This window comes from Lithobates pipiens, unplaced genomic scaffold (assembly GCF_037356315.1).
Source record: "Lithobates pipiens isolate NorthernLeopardFrog02 unplaced genomic scaffold, aLitPip1_a1.2 Scaffold_25, whole genome shotgun sequence".
Lineage (NCBI taxonomy): Eukaryota > Metazoa > Chordata > Amphibia > Anura > Ranidae > Lithobates > Lithobates pipiens.
Window position 1 is genome coordinate 58,769,721 of NW_027507787.1, and position 19,582 is coordinate 58,789,302.

Here is a 19,582-nt window from a genome sequence, read left to right on the forward strand (position 1 = left end):
GTAGCCGTCAGTCTGGTCATAATATTTGTCAGTTGGCTAGCATATAAAGTAATTCGATTTCAGAAATCTCATCCAGGAGAGGTTTTTAGTATTTTGGCACCCTAGGAGGAGAAAGCAACGAGACACTTAGTAAGTGATCCAAACGCCACCTAGGCAGGACTGTCAAAATGGGCCAGACACATGGTAAACCCCAGGAGGAATCTCAGAAATGTTATGCTGTTAAAGACATAATTACAATGTTGTATGGGAAGGACAAGGCACAGGGCACGAATAGGGTTCTCAAGAAATTTGGAATGGATGGAGAAAATGGGCTAAGTGTAGAAGGTTGGGAGAATATAAAGAGAGACAGACAGGGGGAGGTCCTGCAGAACAGATGGGTATCACAAATACAATGTTTAATTAAGGTTTCCAACAGGGCTAAAGAGGAGGGATGGAAGTATTGTCATGAACAGGGTGGATGGGATATGAAGGTCCGACGCAAGAGTCTCCCTTCTGCTCCCGAGGATGGAGTAAAAACGGAAGGTACTCCACCTCCTTATACCACTACCACACCAGGTAGCGAAAGACCAAAACTTTATCCTTCCTTAAGAGGAAGAGGATGGGTATGCCGAGTATGCGGTACCCAGAATACAGACTGGGCACAGGAATGTGTACATTGCGGAGCTCAAAGACCAGAGCCCGTAGCTCCAGTCCACAGCCGGACTAGGGTAATACAAGTAAATAATCCAAATGCGGGTCAAGCAGGACAGCCACCTACAGTGACTCAACAAGTCGTTCTGAGGACATGGGCACCTTGGTCGGCTGACACTCTTATGGCATTAATACAGAATGCTCCTGATCCCGTAGCAAAACCTGCCGCATTCTGTAGATTCGTGACACAATTACTAGACACACATGAAGCAACTTGGCAAGATGGGGAAGATTTGTGTAGACATAAAATGACACTAACAATGTTTAATCAATTTATGAATGAAATTGCTCCACATAGACCACAAGGGGATCCAGCGACAAATCCACCAGGAGTACACCCCCGTCATATAGACTCTAGACCCCTGTTTATTAATCAGTTACGAGAATTTTGCCAAGGGAAACAGCAGGAAAGGGGTTCGACAGCGCCCATAAAACAGGCCCCAGGTCAGACTGTTACAGAATTTTACCTCAACATGGAAAGCATGATGGCTGACGAAGGTCTAGATTTAGCCTTACCCGTCACCATTAGGGCTTTCAATCGACAGTTTATGGAAGGACTAGTACCCCAAATAGGTGACAAATTGAAGGCATGTACTCCCGAATGGAGAGCCATACGGGACAGAGGAACATTGTTGCAGAAAGCACAAGGCATAGAGGCTGATTTAGCAGAAGCTAAACCCAGAAGGACACCGGGAGTTAACACTGTTGCCCGGGTCAATGAAGGAGGGAATTCCTCCCGTAAACCTCTTACCTGTTATTACTGCAACAAGGTGGGACATATAAAAAGAGACTGTAGGAAAAGAATAAAAGACGAACAGGAAGGAAACATGGACAGAGACACGAGGGACTACAGACAGAGGCGTACCAACGATAGGGACGATCCGACCGCATGACTTGCCCCAGTCCTAGCTGAATCAGAGAATAAAATGCTCCACATGTTGATGAAGGTGGAAGGTAAACATATTCCTTGTTTAGTTGACACAGGAGCATCACGCAGCTTATTATCTGATTCAGTAGTCCCTCCACACATGACATCCCGTGACACCATACCCATAAGTGGTTATGACAGTCTTTTGTCCGATGCCCCACTGACTAAACCTTTAAAAGTAAAAATAGGGAATCACATGTTTTTGTCACGCTTTTTGATTTCCAGAGGAGCCCCTACTAATTTATTAGGAGCAGATATTCTTCAGAAAATAGGAGCAAACATTACTTACCATCCAGATGGTATGGTCACCTTAGCAATAGGAGATGACCCAGAGGGTATAGAAATCTGTAATAAAATACAATGTTTGGAAGTAGAACCAGAACTGTCCAATACACCCTCGCCGGAAATAGATCAAATTCTGTCTAGCCTTCCGGAAGGGCTATGGGAAACACATCCAGCAGACGTTGGGCTTTTGCCCATACCCCCGGTTACTCTACAGCTGATTCCAGGAGCAGTTCTCCCCCAGCAGAAACAGTACCCACTCAGTGCGCCCCAGGAAGCAGCTATAGAACTACAAGTGGAGGCTCTACTCAAAAGTGGAGCATTAAAAGAAATAGTCACCAGCCAATACCCCATTGTATCCGGTCAAGAAAAAGACATTGGGGGATGGCCCAGTAAAGTATAGAATGGTACAAGACCTAAGGGCGGTAAACAAAATATTGGTCCCAATAACGCCACTAGTACCAAACCTGCATACTTTACTTTCAGAAGTACCATCAGATAGCTCCTCATTTACTGTTATAGACTTGGCTAATGCTTTCTTTTCTGTACCCCTGGCGGAGGTATGTCAACCGTGGTTTGCGTTCTGTCTCAAAAACCGCCAGTTGACCTGGACACGCCTACCGCAAGGAATGGCGCATTCGCCAACTCTATACTCGCAAGCCCTACAGACAGTGTTGGGGGAATGGCAACCACCTGACACTTGTGTATTGTTGCAATATGTAGATGACCTATTGTTATGTTGTCCGGATAACGATACTTGTTTAAAAGCCACTCTATCATTGTTACAATTCCTGGCTGAAAAAGGGTGCAAAGTGAATAGAACTAAGTTACAGGTATGCCAGAAAAAGGTTGTCTTTTTGGGCCACTGTATATCCCAGGGTACTCGACACCTCACTGAAGAACGAGTCCAGGCCATAAGACAAATGAATGTCCCACGCAACTTTAAGCAACTTCGTATGTTTCTGGGAATGGTATCATATTGTAGACAATGGATACCACATGCCAGTTCTCTGATGCAGCCATTATATGATTGCTTGAAAATAGTACCCTATGTACTCACAGAAGCAGGTCATAAGTCTTTTAGCACCTTAAGAAAGTTACTAATTTTGGCACCTGCGATCGGGATCCCTGACTATACCAAAACATTTCATTTGTACATTGCTGAAATCACGGGACACGCAACAGGGGTGTTGACACAACAACACATCAAACAAAGGCCGGTAGCATATTTCTCAGTGGCTCTCGATCCTGTCTCTAGAGGATCACCGTCCTGTGTACGAGCAGTCGCAGCAGTGTCAATTATCATTGACAAATCCTCAGAAATTGTCTTAGACAATCCTGTAGTGGTACATACCACACATGACATACACGCCATCTTGTCACAAGTTCAGCCAAAGCACATATCAATGGCGAGGCAGCTGCGTCTGCAATGCACCTTGCTCCTACCTCCCAATGTTACCTTCCAGCGATGCACTTCCTTTAACTTAGCACAACTTCTACCCTTACAGACAGATTTGACAGGGGGGAGTAATGGTGAAGGCACAGCACAAGAAACTCAGGATTCTGACACACTTTCATTTCATGACATAACATCTGATGAACACGATTGTTTTCAACTTATGGAACAAGAGATCACGGGGTTCCCACATGTCACAGACACACCCATTGCAAATGCAGAACACACACTGTACATAGATGGTAGTAGATTTGCCGATGACAAAGGTAAATATCACACAGGTTATGCTGTGGTAACGGACACACAGGTAATTGAGGCAAAGTCATTACCAGCACACATGTCGGCACAAGAAGCGGAACTAACGGCCTTAGAAAAAGCCTTAGAACACTTAGAGGGACAAGAAGGGAACATTTACACTGACTCTGCCTATGCTTATGGTGTTGCACATGATTATGGCCACATATGGAAAGCTGCCAATTCTATGTATAGGATTGTAAGCCAAGGATGGCTAGCCCCTGGATTCAGTAGTACTGCAAGGAACTACTGTGCTGCATGCCAAATCTGTTTGTTAAATAACCCAGGACAGAGAGTGAAAACCCCACGTAAACATCAGGTTCGGGCCCAGTATCCCTTTCAGAGACTGCAAATTGACTATATCCAAATGCCTAAGAGCGGCCCATTTGAATTTTGTCTCGTGTGCATCTGCTTATTTTCAGGCTGGCCAGAAAGTTATCCAGTGAAATCAGCTACAGCGAAAGCCACAGCGAAGAAACTGATCACAGAGTTAATACCTAGGTTTGGTCTTCCTGAAACCATAGAATCAGATAGGGGAACACACTTTACAGGAGAAATCATGCAGAATGTAATGGCTATGTTAGGGGTTCAACAAAGTTTCCACACCCCTTACCACCCACAGAGTTCAGGATCAGTAGAAAGAGTAAATGGGACAATAAAGTTAAAAATACAAAAAGCTATGCAAGAGTTAAATAAACCTTGGCCAGAATGTCTGCCTTTAGCTTTGTTCTCCATAAGGTATACTCCAACGGGAAAAACAGGGTTATCCCCATATGAAATACTTTTTGGGAATGCACCCAGACTAGGTTTATACTTTCCACAGAGTATGCAATTGCAATGTGATAGTTTGACTGCATATGTGATACAATTACAACAGCATCTAACTAAGATCCACAAAAGTGTGTATTCTTCTCTTCCAGACCCTAACTCAATAGCAGGTACTCATTCGCTGAGCCCCAGAGATTGGGTCTATGTAAAGAAACATACCAGAAAAGCTTTAGAGCCACGGTTTGAAGGACCATATCAAGTACTGCTGACCACTCCCACATCGGTCAAGTTGGAGGGTAAAGCAGCCTGGATCCACGCTTCACACTGTAAAAAGGAGCCAGTTGGCAAATGACAACATGTATCTTTTTATTCTTTTTGTTTCAGTAATCCTGACCAATAGTTTGGTTACCTCACAGAATGAAATTCACAAGGATGAAGGATTTTCTAAAAAAATGTTATTACTGAAGTTTAAATATGCTTATGCTCGGAAGTCAGGATATGAGAAATGTTGGATTTGCAGTAAATTACACCCCAGTACAGCAAACATACCACTGATGGCAGTTCCTATAAATTATACTGACCTTGCTAACAGTAGCATTAACATAACTGGAACAAATACCAGCAAGACAGTAATGTTTAAATCAAATGGTCTCGCCTTTCCCCCTGCCTGGTGTTTCAACTTAGGGAACACAACGGGAGGAAATAGAGAATGCCAAGACAGCAAGTTTAATTTGTCCATTGTCGTATTAAATGGAAGCTTCTACCCCAGTAATTCCAGCACACACCAGACATTATCTGACTTTCTCACTAACATTGTGGATAATAATGTTAGGTGGTTAGTATCCAACTTATCCCTCTATGGATACACCTCTCGTTATAGAAATGATATCAGTTCAAGATCAGTAGCTCTAGGAAACAATATATACATCTGTTGTGGGGATAAGTGTTATACCTGGATACCTAGAAGGGCTCAGGGATGGTGCTACCTCGCAAGTTTGGTACCAGTAATGGGAGTAGTGGGTGATGAACGAGGTGATCACCTACTAGAAGCTAGTATGCACCCCAGATATCCCCTCAGATATCGTAGCAAGAGAGAAATATTCTTAGAGCAGGACATGGCATGGGCTTGGTTCCCGTCCTGGACAGGATGGGGTATAGACTTAATGAAGCGACTAAATAACTATACTGGAATAATTAATGATATTTTGGAGAAAAACTCTGATGACATTACTAAGTTAAATCTAGAGACCAGAGCCATCACAAAACAAATAGAATTACATGAGTTAGCGATTGAAAGTATGAGTGCAGCATTAACAGGACTCTGTGAGGCTACAGAAGACTATGAATGTTGTACTTGGATACATAACACCAGCATCGAGATACCCGACTATTATGACATCATTGCACGACACCGCACGGAAGTAAAGGATCTACAGGAGAAGGCCCGTAATATTGGCCGTGACTGGGATCCTTTTGGTGGAACTTTTAGTTTCTCAGGGTTATTTTCTTGGTTCAAGAAGGCAGCAATGACGATTATAGTGGTGCTTTTATTTGTATTTCTTCTTTATGCGTGCTTTAAACTGCTCATGTGCTTTTGCAAGAAAGCCAAGGTAAATGCTGTAGAAAAGATGGAACTTTTGTAAGTTGATAAGTTGGATAAGATAGGTGGATTTAGTTTCTTGACATCACCCATCTTTCAGAAAGGCCACTCTTCCTGAATTTTAGATGTTGGTACTATCCAGGGGGATGGGTGTATACCCCTCTGACAACTCGCGGTCAGGGAGAGTACTTTGGACATAGGCCGACTAGAACTTGTTCAGGTGGACCCAGGGTAAGAGGGAGGGGTGATGTCAAAGGGGGAAGTTGTGAGGATCAAGGTATAAGAATAAAAATGGTTGACAGTATATTTCTTTAAATGCTTATCTCGTCTGTTTTCAGTTGTTTTAAAGACATCATTCTTAAAGGCCGGATGGGTGCAGTCACGTACACACAAAGAGGAAGCCATGTCATAAGGGTCAACTGCTGCATCAGCTCTAAAAACAGAAGACACTTAGAAATTGCCTTTTATAGAAGTTGTTTTGTTTCAACATTTTTAACGCCTGTCTTTCCTTTGTGTATATAAGACCTGTGTTAATAAAGAGTCTCAGAGTGAGTGAGTGCGACCGTCTGAGCAGACATACTGAGAACTTTTTCCGTGTCTCCTTGCTTAGATAAGACTCTAATAATAATTGGGAAACGGTAACATAACTTATGAATAGGTGACTTGCAGTAGTCACACCTAACACATTCCTCTTACTAAATACCTTGGAATGTCTACTTTCAAAAAGGGGTCATTTGGGGGGTATTTGTACTTTCCTGGCTTGTTCGGGTCGCAAGAAATTAGATAGGCCACCAGTACATCAGATGTGATCAATTTTTTATGATTCGCACCACAGCTTGTAGACTCTCTAACTTTCACAAAGACCAAATAATATCCACTAATTTGGGTTATTTTTTACCAAAGATATGTAGCAGTATATATTGTGGCCAAAATTTATGAAGAAAAATTAATAATTTGAAAAATGTTATTACAGAAACAAAGAAAAATGCATTTTTTTTAAAATTTTCGTTATTTTCTTCATTTATAGCGCAAAAAATTAAAAACCCAGAGGCGATCAAATGCCACCAAAAGAAAGCTCTATTTGTGGGAAAAAAAGGACAAAAAATTCATTTGGGTACAGTGTTGTATGACTGAGTAATTGTCATTCAAAGTGTGAGAGCACCAAAAGCTGAAAATTGGTCTGGGCAGGAGGGGTGTTTAAGTGTCCAGTAGGCAAGTGGTTAAAGGTGATGAAGATACTTCTTCCTCCAGCGATTCCAAAACACATTGGCTAGATGTTGTACCTGCTTCCATTGATGCCTGTAGATATCCTTGGGTTCGATCTCACTCGAAGATATCACAGCAGTCCCAATCTTTTGAGTAAGAAGCAAAGCTGGAGTAAGGATCACTGGAGCTTTAGGATTTGAAGATACCGGCACTAAAGGTCTTGCATTCACTATGACGGACACTTCAGCAAGAAAGGTAGACAACATCTATATTTTGCATAATGTTCACAAAGTGATTTTGCATGTCTGGTTTCCTTCTTAAGTTGGGCTTTAAGAAGGAGAACCTACTGATGGCCTGCTGCAAGTTGTTGGGCAGTCTCATTCTTGGGAGACTAAAAAATAAGGGTGCTACCCAGTTATTGGGGTCATCTTGAAAGAACTCATTGTCCATTACTTTGATAAATTCTATGTCTTCCATTGAAGGAGCCAGTATGTCATCTTTACTGGTTGCATTAAATACTATAGAGTCGAGGTCCCCATCGTAGCAGGAGAAAGGGCTTGTGTTACCTGAGATACTATGTTGCCATTCATGGCTGGCTATCTTCGCTTTCACCCAGTAGTGATGTGGGCATGGCTCAAACTAAGTGTTTCGGCCATTTAGCAGAACATTTGTCTTAAATGACGAAATGTTGGTAGGTCTCTTCATTTTGCCTATACAGATGTTGCCTATGATGACTCAACCTGATCCATGCGCTGGGCAAATGGGGCATCTGGGGGTCCACTGACTTGACTGTGTACCTTGTGAACTCTTAAGCCTCATACACATGATCGGACTTTTTACAAACTTTCCCGTGGACTTTTGTACAAAGAGCGTTGGCCGTAAGTTTGTATTGCATACACACGATCTGACTATTTAGGCAACAAACACAAATGTAGTGACATTTCAACATACTGACGACACTTCAAAAGAGGATGTTCAATTACTCCAGCACCACCTTTGGTCAACTTCTGTATTGTTGTCTGATCTTTTGCATTGGTTCTGAGCATGCGTGTTTGTACCTTGTACAAAAGTCTGATGGTTTTGCGTACACACGATCAGACTTTGCTCCATCTCACTTATGTTGTCAAAAAGTTTGTCTGTTCGCACAGCCAACAAAAGTCAGATGAAAACTGAAAAAGTTTGTCCGATGGAGCGTACACACGGTCGGATGTTGTTCCAAAACAGCTAATTTGCATGTTTGTTGTCAAAAAGTCTGATTATGTGCACGGACCTTTAGAATCTCTCTTCCTAACAGAAGAAGAATCTGAGCATCTTTGTCAAGTATCTAATTTGCTATTACCTTCAGGTGAGGGTGATAGAAAGCAGCAGCTGGAGTAAGGATTTCCTCCCTGTTAGCAGGTATCTGATTGTACTCAACAAGTGTAGGTAGGGGTCATTGCAAGTTACCTTTGAGAGAAGAAACCATGAGTCCATGAGCCCTTCTTCCAGAAACCTCTATAGTTCAATTACAGTTACCCAAGGTGTAAGGATGAGCTTCGCCTTTTATTTCAAATAGATTAAACAGTTCTTATTTTGTAAGTAATCTATTGCTCTGATCATATAAGATAGCATACGCTTTGAGAGTCTTTTCTGGTTGTTCCTTGTGCTATATGTTCACCAAGCATATTTTAGCACATAACTTATCACAGTGATCTTCTCCACAAACTTCAGTGCAGGATGAAGAAATCATGGTAGAATTAGGTACTTGATCTATATTCTCCCCGCCATGCGTTAACCTGGGAGGAGAGTTAGCAGGTTGTGCAGAGCTGGGCTTGAGGGCTTGCACATGTTCTTCAGAGCCACACTCTATGCACTTGATGGACACATTACAGTTCTTAGAAAAATGTTCTATAGAAGCACAACACCTGAAACATACTCAAAATGTCTTTAAAAGCTCCTTACATTCTTCAATAGGATTTTTCCTAAAGCCAAAACATTTTTTTGAGGAGGTGTGGCTTCTTTTGAATGGGACACTCTCTTTTAGGGTTTTCAATCTTCCTACTCTGTTTGTTGCCACAACTCTGGTAGGAGTGGGACGGATGTCAGTATTTTTCATGGATACTGGGCCTCTATGATTTCTATAGTTGCCCTGAAGACTGGTACTCTTAGGAAGGGGTGAGAAGAGACTGTACTCACCATAAGAAAAACTTGGATCGTTCTTGGTCTCTGCAATTTTCCTGATGAATTTGCGAGGGAAGGAAACTTTGTTCTCTTTTTTGTATGATGACCCTAGTGCAGACCATTTCTCTTGCAAAACCATACGGGAGCTTGGAGGCAATTGGGTTTATCCCTCTTGCAGTGTCAAGGTAACTGAGTCCAGGTAGTTTTGGGTCGGCCTTGGCTAGCTGAAGCTCAAGGAGAAGGTCATTCACTCTCTGGAACTCCTTGTTGTCCTTACCAGATATCTTTCTAGACGCATGAACAAAGCATTTTCTATAACTTCTGGACTGCCATAGCTTTGCTTTAGTCGATCCCATGCAGCTGTGAGGCCTGCTGTAGGATTGTCCATCAAAACCATAATGGCTTAAAACGGAGGTTAACACAAAAATGGAACCTCGTCTTTTCGGCACCCTCCCCCCCTTTGGTGTCACATTTGGCACCTTTCAGGAGGGAGGAGGTGCAGATATCTGTATAATACAGGTATTTTCACCCACTTCTGGGCATAGACTCCCATGAGAGTCTATGCCGCTCCCTGTCACCCCCGCTGTCTGCTGGGAAACACACGGATCCCAGAGACAGCAGGGACCATCCGGATTGCGCAGCGTGACTCACACATGCACAGTAGGGAACAGGGAAGTGAAGCCGCAAGGCTTCATTTCCTGATTCCCTTACCGAAGTTGGCAGCGGCAGCACCCGAGAGCCGAGCGACAGATCGGCTTCGGGTGCCGAAATCGCAGGTGCCCTGGACAAGTAAGTGTCCATATTTTAAAAGTCAGCAGCTGCAGTATTTGTAGTTGCTAACTTTAAAAACAAAAAATTGGCAGACCTCCGCTTTAATGGCTTAACACATGCAGCAGATAGAGGACCAAGCCATCTGATCAGCAGATCCAATTCTTCAGCAGCTGTAATGCGAAGATTATTGATTGCAGTTCTAAAAAGCACATTTCCAACTTATGTAGTTCTCAGGTTGGTCATCAAAATTTGTAAGACCAGTCTTTTTGAGCTCTCCGCAAAGTATGTAGCTCACAAGCACTGCTGTCTCAGTTGTCTCAATCTTTATGCAAGGCTTTGTTGGCTGAATGGTTACATAATTACATAGTAGGTGAGGTTGAAAAAAAACACAAGTCCATCAAGTCCAACCTATGTGTGTGATTATAAGTCAGTATTACATTGTATATCCCTGTATGTTGTGGTTGTTCAGGTGCTTATCTAATAGTTTCTTGAAACTATCAATGCCCCCCGCTGAGACTACCGCCTGTGGAAGGGAATTCCACATCCTTAACACTCTTAGCCCTTGTACACACGGTTGGACATTCCGATGGACAATGTCCAATAGGACCGTGTTGTCGGACAGTGTGTGGGTTCCATCTGACTGTTTCCATCGGAATATCGACGGACCAAGTTTGAAAGCTTGGCTATAAAATTTTCCGACAACATGATCCGATCACGTCAGTTCCGATCGTGTGTAGCCTAGTCCGACGGACAAGGTGTGATGGAAGCGCTCGGTCAGGTAAAACTACCGCTCGTAATCGATATAGCACATTCGTCACGCTGCAATGTTAAAAATTCTTTCATGCAGCGCATTCTCTTTTTCTTTACAATGCTACAAGAATGAAGTTGTTTTGCTGCTCATATTCACACACACTTCTCCCAAACTTATTTCTTTATTCTTTTTACTCATTTCATCAATACAATATTTTAAATCGTTACATCTCCCCAATATTTTTTTTTTTTTTTTTAGAATTTTGTGGTTGTTTTTTTTTAATCAACATCTCCTTTTTGACAGTTTGCTCATCTTTGCATTTTTCTTCTTATTATTATCTTTTTAATTTATTGTTTTCTTTTTTAATCTACAGGAGGTTGTTTGGTGTTGGTGCCCCTTGTTATTCATTTGACTTTGTATTTTTGAAATGTACCTGCCTACTCACAAATAAACTGTCCTTTTTGAAGTAAAACACATAGGCATGTATTTCTTCAACCAAAAAAAACTTTTATTTAGGTGTCAGTAACAAACAAACAGGAAGGCAACGCTGGAGAACCTGGTCAATTTGGCAAAGCCTTTGGCCCCCAGGGCAGACATGAACTAATTTGAAAATGCAAAATTGGTGGCCTGAGGAGTACATATCTCAGGGAGAGCAGTCTGGTGCAGAAGTCCAAGAGATCAAGAAGAGCAGATGCCATCTATGTCCCCAGGCTGTGGTCCTACAAGAGGCTGCATCTTCTGTCAGACCAGACTGAACCCAGGCCATCACTCTCTGGTCTTCCTTGGGCACTTCCCTCCAGGCTTCCTTCCAGGCTGTGGCTCAGCTCCTGTAGTTGTGGCAGCAGGAGGAGGGCGATGGTTGACCTCCCGGCTGCCACTTGCCACAGCCTCCTCCCGGCTGAGGTCTTTCTGTGTATGAAAATGGGACATAGTTTTAGTTTTTTGGTCATCAATCACACAATTTTGTGCTCATGACTGTTGCAAATTGAATGTTACCAAATAGAATAGACTATCATTCTGAGCCCAGCATTTTTCATTCTTGTCCCAATCATTTTTGGTCACTACTGTCTATTGAGATGCAAACCACTTTGTTAAATCACAACTTACTGATCAATAATAACTATCATTAAATGTACGACAAGAAATATGTTCAACAATGCTATACCTGTCTCAAGCTGGGCCCCTCCACGTGTTGCTGCCTGGAAGGCCCAGGTTGGACATCGGAAGCCTCAGTTGGGGGTGAAGGAAGCCTTGAAGGAAGACTGTAGAGTGGTGGCCTGGGTTCCCCCTGGTCTGCCAGAAAATGCAGCCTCTCATAGTACAATATCCTGGGGACATAAATGTCATCTGGATCTCCTGATCTCAGGGAATTCTGGTGCTTCTTGCGCTCCCTGAGATATATACTCCTCAGGGCACCAATTTTGCCCTTCACATAGGTCATGTCTGCTATGGGGACCATGATCTTCACCTAAGCAAGCGGTTTCTCCAGCACTGCCTTCCTCTTTCTTAGGTCATTATAAAAGGGGTTGTTCTTCTGCCACAGGCAGGGCACCTCCCTGAGCAGATAAATGAATAGCCCCATAAAATTTGATTCCTTGAAGGGATCCATCTTGTCTCCAAGACACAACACAAGACAAACCCTAATAATAATGCCATGCTAAACTCTCCTAATCTTGTCACAACATAGGCCTGTATAGAAGCACTATAGGCTAGTTATGTACCAAGTTCAAAATTGAACCTCGTTTGCACGATCGGCGTGTCAGCTCCTCACTCTGCTCACAGATCGTACGTATGACACATGCGTGTTGCGTTTTATATACTGTGCACATGCGTGAAACTCCGCCCGCCCCTGACGTTCTTTCTAGACTATTCCCCACCCCTTCTCTTTTGGCGCAGTGGGGAGAGCACATGGCGGAGACACAGTAGGTGCGCACGAATAGTTCCACTAACGAGAAGTAGGGCGAGGAAAGCCCAGAGCCTGAAACGTCCCGATCCTGGAGGAGAAGATTTAAGGCCTCAAATATGTCTTTTGGAGAGATGTTGGAGGTAGTGGACATATTGAAGAGGAACGACTATGATGGAAATATATACCATAAGGAGCTGTGCTAAAAATTATTAATTTAGTGACTAAAGGTCAAAAATTCTTTGATAAAAAAAAATAATATAAATATGATGGTGCTCTACCATAAAGTGCAAGCCAAAATTAATTTAAATAAGTAAAAATAAAAATGAATTCATACTTAAATAAAGTTAATGTGAATTTAATAAATACAAATTTCTAAAATAATCATATATATACATAAATTCATATACAGCACATAATATTCAATAATGGTAATTAATGACAAAAAATTATAAAATAATAGTCCATAAAAAAAGTCCCAGCGAATCCCCCGTGCAGGAAAGTCACAAAAAATCCAGTGCAAAGTGAAGACAAATACAGATGGGAAAAGTGCTGTGAAGAGCAAAAGATTGCCACCACCAATAGCTATTCTGGTCGCTTACCGGAACATTAGATCCCTGTTCAATGGGACCAAAAAGCACATGGATAAGTCATCAGGATGAACTCTTTAGGGAAGCCAGGCAGGAAATCTCTCTCCCCCAATATTCAGGATGTTAAATGGGTAAATCCATGTAAAATCCATGTAAAAAACAAGGGAATACTCGCATAGCGTAAAAAAACCCTTATATTTTATTAAATTTTAAACGTAGATATAAACTCACATAATCCAAATGTAAACAGAATGAATAAAATGAACGAGGCCGGCCGGCTCTCGACTACCGCCCGTAGTTCCGGGACTGACGTAGAACACGGTGACGTCAGCACGCCGCTCTTCCCTACATGTTTCGTCACTCCAAATTAGAAGAAAAGAGGTTTAACCTTAAACTACGTAGAGGTTTCTTTACTGTAAGCCCTTGTACACACGGTTGGACATTCCAACAACCAAATTCGTCAGATAAATTCCGACGGATTTAGTCCGGAAGTGGTCCGGAAGTGGTGTTGCATACACACGGTCGGCATGATTCAGAGCCACGGTTGGATGTAACAAGCATGTCAATAGTATGATCACTGGAGATTACGTCACCTGCATCTAGTCTCACATCAATAAACATTTTGTGTTTCTTATCACAGCCTAAGACAGGCTGCCACAAAGAACTGTTTTTTTAATAATATAGAGACACTTGTATGATTTATGCACTTGCACCTTTTTATACGTTTTTTATTTATACATGTTTGCTATCACATATGTATGCATTTAGCACTTTTTTTCATCCAATATTATTATTATTATTGATATTTTATTTCCTGATGTGTTATTGTGCATGGCACCTTGTAACTCTAAGGGGTTCATATAACCTCACAGAGTTTTATTGGCACTTGTGCACTTTATATTTAGTTGTGTGTTTTAGTTGTGCGTTTACAGATTTTGTGCACATTATTTGTTTTGCTATATTTTGCACTTGCACTTTACACCAGTTGTATGTTTACTATTTTATGCACATTATTATATTCTTCTGGATCTATAACTATAGATTAATATACAGATTATTCAGTGCATAGCCATTCCAGCGCAGCGTATATTCAATTTAAGTCACTTGCTTATTGTTGAGTATGTTGAACTATGGGATTTTTTAGGACTTTTTTAATATGTCTGGTGAAAACAGATCTGTGAGATGCAGTGTCTTGGAGCAGCTCTATCTTTGCTTCTGTAGAAAAAATGATCCACACTCCGGTTGTTGCTCTTCAAATTTTTTAATTTTATTCAATAGCCACAGTGAACAAATGCAGATTAAGGCCGCGTACACACGGGCCGACTGTTCGCCCAACTTAGTCCGCTGAACAGTGTTTCAGCGGACAGTCCGCTCGTGTGTGGGCTTCAGCGGACAGTTTCAGCGGACAGTCTGACGAACAAAGTTTTACGGAATTTCCGTAAGACAGTCCGCTGAAACTTGGTTTTGTCCGTCCAAACTTGGTTTCAGCGGACAGTCCGCTCGTGTGTAGGCAAGTTGACCGGACTAAGTATCGCGCATACTCAGAAAGGGTTTACACGGCCGAAGGTTGCATTGCAGTGTATAGGACGTCGTTTTTCTAGTCCCGTCGTACGTGCTGTACACGTCATCACGCTCGTTTTCAGCGGACTGTTCGTTCATCGTGTGTGGTCAAGTCCGTTCATGCAAATTTTGAGCGGACTGTTTGTCGGATTGTTTGACGAACAAAGTTGGGCGAACAGTCCGCCCGTGTGTACGCGGCCTTAGTCAGTTGACACGTTTTCAGCCTATAAGGCCTTAATCATAAGTATTGCATTACTCAACCTGGAAGCTCTGCTATCTATGTTGTGTATGGGTAGTAGCACTGACTTTTCTGTTTATACTATCTTTGCTTCTGCCTTTAATTTTGTTTTCTGGATAAAATTGTCTCTTTCTAGAGTAAGAACCTGGAAGCTCTTTAATTCCTCCAGTGAATCTTCCATGTTCATACTTTGTAAGACATTAATGAACTTGTTACTGGTAAACTGATAGAGCTCATATGAGGCAGAAAGTTGTTTAATGATGCCCTCTAGTGGCAGTAGTTCACATTCAACAGACACCGTATTTGATTCAGGAACAATCTTCTCCCAAAATAATTTCAAGCTATTTGACAATTCAGTTCTTAAAGCTTCATAATTCTCCATTGCTTTCCAAGTTGGTTTGACTGAGCGTTTGGGTAACTCAGCTGGCTCAGGGTCTTGTGCTGGGGTTGCTGTGAGTTCACATTCAGAGTCGTAACTCATTCTGACACAGGCAGATAATAAGTGAGTGATAAACAGGCAGGATCTGTGTGCTGTAATATGACACCATGCAGCCTGGACTCAGGTTATCAGGCTCACACTGCTGCTCTCTTGTTCTTTCTTGCAATGATGGCAGTAAATCTTGTCTGTAGCAGTACTGTCATGCACAAATCCTGTAATTAGGCTGTGAAACTGTTTTTCTACTGTTCTGAACTCAACTACAAGGCCATAAACTTTATCTCCAGCTTCATGTAGGGCTTACACGACCTGGTGTTCTGTTCTATTTATCCCTTGCATCAATTCAGACAGCTTAACTTGATGAATAAACTCACTGTTGAAGAGACAGACAATTAATCCTTTTGAATGTTCTGTTTAGTGATGGATATTCATTGGTAGAAAAATGTTGGTGTTGTAAGCCACATGGAAAGATGTTACAACATGGTGGAATACTGAGCAATGAACCAGAGACAGAAAGGGAAGGGGGATATACAGAACTATGGTGGGAGAGAGAGAGTTCAGCTTAGACAAGAGGACACAGCTTAAAGACACAGAGCAATAATAAACCAAATAGTGTAACACAACAATCACTAAACTGCGGGACAAGCTGGGCCTTCCTAATTTACAAGCCTATTTTCAGGCTGCCTAATTAACTAAATTCTCCTTATACTACAGCTAAGGGTTCGAAACCTTCATGGGCCTCTTTTGAGACTCTTTCTTGTTGTCCCTTTGCCATTGGATCCTTGATGTGGCTTCCCAGCCGTTTACGTCCTCCTATACTATGTCCTATATTATAATATTTTCTAGCGGTTTGGGGCAGAGCAAGGCACTGCACACCCCTGTCTGCGCCGCATACTCCATTAGCTCCTATTTTTTGCAATCCTGAGTTCACCCCAGGGTTAGTGCCAACTCTCTTGTAAGTGGTGGCTCAACAAAGACCTTCTATGCATTGTGGACTATCTTGATGGTAACAAACCATATTGCTAAAATATTTTAAAGATAAGCTGTAGATGCTCCTCACTGAAACTTTCCGGTACCACCAAATAATATATTTTATAAAATCAAATCTTCTCTTACTGACGGGACCACTTACACTTACGACTTTTGAGTTGTCTTGTCAAGGTGGGAGTTTCTTGAAGAGATGAGTATCTGCTGTGTACACTTCCCTCACTGATCCGAATGCTAAACTTCCCTATATGATCCAGTGGAAACGGGATCTAAATTTTACCATTAACCGAACTGAATGGCAAGACATTGCATATTCTCTGTCTAAAATATCCATATATTTATATTGATAGAGTCTAACTATAAAAACCTTGCCCACTTGTTTCCGGTGCTGCGAACAATTGGAAACTATGCACCACATTTGGTGGCAATGTCCTATAGTATCCTGATTTTGGATTTAGATATTTAATTTTGTCTATTAGGAGATGGGCGTGAATATATGCAGATTCCCTAAACCTGCCCCTTTCCAGAAATTACCTGGAAATGTCCCCAAAAAGTTAGCGAAACTGATTTTGTACATATTCTTGGCAGCAAGAATTACCATTGCCAAATATTGGAAGCAGCCAGTGATACCTCTTGCATACGTTAAAAGTAAGATCAATTGGATCCTGGTTAATGACAAAAATGTATTCTTTTTAATAACACCAAAAAATTTCATAAACTGTGGGACCTGTGGATTCAATACCTGTCTGTCCTTTAGCAAGTTCATGACAGACCCTCTTCTCTTTGATCTCTTCACTTTTTCCACCTATTTCTTTTCTTTTTTTCTCACTATTTGTTTTTTTGGCAACTGAAATGTTGTTGGTTTGCCATTATTGCACTTTTATTACCAGGAATTTCACTAGTGGGGGTTCCCCATAATCTCCTATCCAATGTCCCTCCCCTACCTTCCCTTCCTACTACCCCCTATTGTGAAATGGCTATCTACAATGCTCCACAACACGTTATACGTTTTGATGCTACTGGTTTAATGTGGACCTAGTTTGTATCTAACAACCTTTGCATTGATGGCTGTTCACATTTCTTATATCTTAGGGCAGGCTTTCTCAACCTTTTCAACACAGAGGAACCCTTAAATTAACTTCTCTCATCTTCCCTCGTCTCAGGGAACCCTTGATAAAAATGACTATATCTACAATTCATGATAAATTACTGTGATGGTCAGTGGGAAGAATGATGCTTACACTTGTGGTCATTGGAAAGAGTTACCCCCTTAAATATGGGTAAAAAGATCAATGGTGTCAGTGGGAATTTATCGAAGAAGCAGAAATTGCTCATTGCTCAAGGAACCCCTTGCAACCTCTGAAGGAACCCTAGAGTTCCATGGAACCCTGGTTCAGAAACCCTGTCTTAGGGTGTCTACCAGAGGGCTCTCTGGTATTAAAGTGGAAGTAAACTTCCATCTCTGAATTTTACCTCTAGGTAAGCCTATAATAAGACTATAGGTAGTGTAAATATCTCCTAAACATGCACTGTTTAGGAGATATTTACTGTACATGCAGCCAGTGACATCACTGGAGAATGTACTCTGAAGGAACAGCCAGCAGAGCCATTTGTTCAGAGCCCTGTGCCTTAAACGGCAGCTCCTGTGCTTATGCGTGGGAGTGACATAATCACTGCTCTGCCAGTCACAGAGCCGAGTCCACAAACCTGGAAGTAAGAAGGGTAAAGATGGGAGTGCCTACAGCTCTGACATCTTGGCACTGGAATGCTTTGCTTTAAGGTGAGTTTAACATAATTTGCTAGTATGCGATGCATATATAGTCACCAATCTTGTATAAGTGCTGTGTAGTGTGAATTTTATGTGTGTGTGTGTGTGTTTTTTAAGCATACAGTATATTGTAAATGTATATTTTTTATACGTTTTAGCAAAAGTTTAGGTTTCTTTTAAACTAAGGTTACCTGCAAGTCAAAACTATCAGTATATCCAGAGCCACCCTATTGAAAATGGAGGCTGCCCATCTAATAAAGGACTGATGAGGAGGCTCAGCTCAAGAGCATGTAGAGGGCAGGGCCAAACTTAAAACTTTTACTGGGAAAGTCAATCTTTGCACATACAATTTTCTTGTCAATTTTGTTTATTTAGTTTTGAAAATTTTACAAACATAACCATATTTGATAAAACATAGTTACAATAAATAGTAGCAGTTAAAGAAGACACATATTTGATAATTGTGTCAAAATTGAGTTCCAATATCAAAAGAAAGAAGACTTAAATGTATCTTATGTTAATCCATAACTGGTATTTCGTTAAATAATATGTTTGGTGTAGAAACCAGATAGTTACAAAACAGGTATAACCATTATATCATATGTTATATTAGTAGAAACTATAAAAAAGAAGATAATATGACTTAGTTTCTTAATATACATATATTGTTAAATTATTATGCAAAAAAAAAAAAATATATAAGAAGGACAGTATGGTGGCCTGGAATTATGGGAGGAGCCCGGAGGGGTATTTAACCAGCCCGTTCGGCTGTCTTCCTTGTCGGTTCCTGTGCGCGATATCTGCTACGTCAGAGATCTAGGGCCGACTATTCGAGACCAAACGTTGTGAGTTCAGTGTTCATGAGTTCCAGTGTTCGTTAGTCCCAATCGTATGTCCGTGTTGTCAGTCGTCTTGTCTTCATAAGCGTTCGTGTGTTTTCCTTGTCCGAGTGTCGCAATACTCAAAAAATTGCCGTTGTCGTACAACGCATCTGGGCCGGCTGTCGCAGGTAGGGCTTCGGCTCCCATTTTTTCATTTCATGTTTACTATGTCACTAAACACGATATCCTGAACTCACGACCCACTCACATTACATTTCACAAACGTATTTTTTCAATCATGTCACCCGTACTCGTTACCTCAAATATCACTACTCCTTTTCTTCTTGAGAGAAGTTGTCACTCGTTCGTGACA